Raw genomic sequence first — 3949 nt, 5'->3', positions numbered from 1 at the left:
TGGCGGAAGGGAGGTGATACACACTATTTTTGGCTATTTTAAGGCAATTTTGGTGGGGTTTGGAGTTGAGAGAGGCCTCCAGCCCTGCATGGGGGGGAGTTGAGAGAGGTCCCCCCCCAGTCTCCCCAGCCTCAGGGCCACCGCGGCGATGCTGGCAGCGTGACAAACCTGCCCAGGGAGACTTCCCTTGTGCAGGTCCAGGCAGAGCCTGGCTGCCCGGAGCTGATGCGCTCCGAGCTGACGGAGACCTGAATCAGCCGTGACGCCTCTTCTGGGCTCCCTGAGAACGGCCCCGCCGCCCCCGGGGCAGCTGACGTGGTGGTGCGTCAGGTGAGCGGTGTCATAAGTCTTGCCCCGGTTAGTCAGGGGTTAACCCCACGGCTGAGTGAGGGTTAACCACGGTGTAATGGCCTGCTTTCATTTTTATTCATCTCTTACAGCAGGGTTCAGAGGCAAATGACGATGAGGGCTATTTCTCTGTCCATCTGCCCATCCATCCTACTGTCCATCCATCCATCCATCCTTCCATTCATCCATCCATCCACCCCACCAACCAACCAACCATCCAGCCAGCCACCCATCTGTATGTCCATCTATCCACCTAACGACGTTATCATCCATCCATCATCCATCCATCCATCCATCCATCCCACCAACCAACCAGCCAGCCAGCCACCCAACCATCCATCCATATGTGCATCCACCTACCCAACCACATTACCATCCAGCCATTCGTCTGTCCATCCACCCATACATCCAGTTGCCCAAACATCCATCCAGTCAACTATCCATCCATCCCTCCAACCATCCGTCCATGCGTCTGTCCATCCATCCATGCATTCCCATTACCATCCATCTACCTGGCCCTCCAACCATCCACCTCTCTTTCCTATGTGCCCATAACGGCCAAGCGATCTTCACCAGCTGGGCCGAGGAGCTAATGGACCAGATGACCAGGCAAAAGCAGAAGATAGTTTGACTTTCTTAGCCACAAGAAAATGGCACCAGTTTACCCCAGTTTAACCCAGTGAGGAATCAGAGCTGTGGGATTTGGAGGGAAGGCCACAAAACAGAAACCAACCCATGGGACAACTGAGGAACACGTGGGAAATGGGCTCTCCAGGTGGGACAAAGTCTGGGAGGAGCTCACCGCCTCGAGGAAAACTTCATCTGGAAAAAACTCTGGGCACGTTAAATGCTGCAGTTGCAGGGAGGAATCGGCTGAGCCGAGCCGGGAACCTGTCTGGCGAGAGGTACAGCACTACTCGCCCTGCGAGCGCGTTTCGGGGAGGGGAGGTCCTGGCAGCTCCTCTTGTGCAACGAGCTGCTCCCTAATTGTCTGTCTAATTGCCTGCGCTTGCTGTTCTGCTCCAGATTTAATAAGATCGAATCAAAATTGCTGTGAAAAAGCCCCGGGCAGCCAAGCAAGGAGCCAAGAGGAGGGGGAGCTGGCTCGAACCCAGCTGGGAGAAGCAAACACCATCAGATAACCGGGTGCTTTCAAAGCCCAGGAGGAATTGAAGTGTTTGTTCAAGGTACAGGGGCAGCTGCTTGAGCTCCAAAAGGAGGGTGGGCTAGGCGGGGGGACCCTGGGTCACTTCGCTAAGGATGAAGGGGTTACTCTGTCCTGGGTGTCCCTTGGGACTGAGAGAAGCCGGAAGCTGCTGGGGGGTTTTGCTTCCCCATTACTTCTCCATTGCCAGCACCCGTCACCTCCCCATCGCCTCCCCGTGATCAGCACCCATCACCAGCACCCATCACCTCCCCATCACGAGCACCTATCACCTCCCCATGACCAGCACCCATGACCAGCACCCATGACCAGCACCCATCACCTCCCCATCACCTCCCCATCACCAGCATCCGTCATCTCCCCATCGCCTACCCAAGACCAGCACCCATGAGCAGCACCCATCGCCTCCCACATTTGCAGCAGTCTTTGGGAGAAGGTCAAGCCAGCCTTGACTTTGACTGTGCTTAACTGCACCCTCATTAGCATGCCAGAATAATGAACCTAATAAATCTTCCTACTGGCCCATAAAATCCCACGGTTAATGGCTGAGTCCTATTGATGGCATCCGAGATGGGCCGTAGGGTAGGATGGGAAAGCGGTGTGGCCACCACGGTGGGAGGCAGGAGCACGCAGCCGTCGGCTGACGGGTATTTTGGCAGCCAATTTTCCCGGGATGTCTCCAACCGGAGCTGGAGGGGTCGTTGCTTTGACGAAGGAGGGTGCAAGCAGCCAATCTTAAAGCCTCACTCGGTGTTTTCCAAGCGGCATTGCCCGGCTCAACCTCAGCGTCTAGCTTTGAGCGGTCTGATCCAGGTAACGGCTAAAAAAAAACCCCAAACCAGATGGTTAAAAGCCCCCAAGCTGGATTACCCCGAGCCTGCGCGGCTCATAACGCAAGCCCAGATGTGCACAGATGTGCGCGGCGATGTCTGGGTTTGCATTTGCAGACGAGGCGGCGGGTGGGGGGAGGCTGACGAATTCATGGAAAAAGAGAAAGTTGGAGGCGGAGAGGGAAACCGCTCCGACGGGGAAACCTCCGCGGGGCCCTGTGCGGAGCCCAGACGCGCCGAGGCCGGCCCCACGAGCGTCCGTGGGGATGGGGAGGAACCTCCGCAAATCCCGGTGTGAATTGCATCAGGGTTTAATGCGCAAATTTTGGAAAGGCTGAGCTTGGGCATGATCCCACAATGGCTGCGGGGGTTTCCAGGGGATGGCAGCTGCTGGGTGTAAAATTTGGGCTTTGGTGGCTTGTGTTTTATTTTAGACATCGTTTTAAGGGAGGTTTGCAAAGCCGAGGGCGAACTGCAGGGTCTGCAGGGCGGCGATCCTGAAGTCGGGCTTTTCTAGCCCAAGCGAAGGGACCGCGGTCCCACTTTTGGGTCGGCCAGACGTCACCGTGGGGAGGAGGGAGGTGGGATCGGGGTGCTGGGGAGACACTCAGGACAGGGACATGCCCTGCTCTGACCCCAACTCCAGGAAGGTCTCACCTGTAAATTCGGGTGGTGTTGGCTCCTCTCCGCACGTAGCACCCGAGCTGGGTGGATCCCCAAAAGTAAATACGGGGCCGGGGAGCTGCTTACCGAAGGCGGAGGTGCCCACGTGTCCGCTGGGCACGGACGCCTTCCCTTTCCCTGGCCACGGTGGGAATGTCGCTATGGCCAGGGTAGCCAAGGGTGTAGGGGGCTCAGCAGGGCTCAGGGACACGGCGCTGGCCCCAGTCCCCCCTCTGCCCTTGGGTGTTTCACCCTGCTGTGTCCCAGGGTCCCCCCGTATGTGGGATGGGGGGTCTTGGCTCAGTGGTTTAGGCGAGGAGAGGGCTGGCCAAGACCCGATGGAGTTCAGCGCAGGAGGAAACCAGGAAAGCCCGGCTTGTTTAGTCTAGCGAAGCGAGGGCTGAGGAGGCGGATGGCTGCGGTCTGCACATTCCTCCCGGAGGGACGGAGCGGGGATAGGAACCCCCAGGAGTCGGGGGGGCGGAATTTACTTTTAAAGGGAAATTAAGTTTTTGGCTAATTGGCTGTTGGTTACAGGATGATGAGATGAAGGTTCAGCCCCAGCCTGACGTGCGGGAGGATAAGCAGGCTCTCTGCAGGATTTCCTCTTTGTTGAGGGTGAGCTGTGTGTCCCAGCAGCTCGCTAATCCCCCCCCCCCCTTTTTTTTTTTTTTGGCAAAAGGAGCCCTTTTTCCAGCTTCTCCCTGCTTGGGAAGGGCCAAGTCCCCTCCACATGAAAACTCAGCTTCACAGGTCAAAGCTCAGCTGCAAACTGTCACTGTCCCTGCGAACTGAGCCGTGCCTTCCCTCCCGAGCAGGACCCCGGGGGCGCAGCGGGGGACCCAGGGGAGCTGGCATGGATCCGGGGCTGCTCTCCCTGGGAGCTGCAGCCGTGCCCAGCCACCCCCCTACATGGTTAGGCCCCAGCGTTTAGGGAGGCTTT

Source organism: Fulmarus glacialis, unplaced genomic scaffold (genome assembly GCF_000690835.1).
Source record: "Fulmarus glacialis isolate BGI_N327 unplaced genomic scaffold, ASM69083v1 scaffold30249, whole genome shotgun sequence".
Taxonomy (NCBI): domain Eukaryota; kingdom Metazoa; phylum Chordata; class Aves; order Procellariiformes; family Procellariidae; genus Fulmarus; species Fulmarus glacialis.
The sequence above is the reverse complement of the archived record's forward strand: the minus strand, read 5'-3'. Positions refer to the sequence as shown.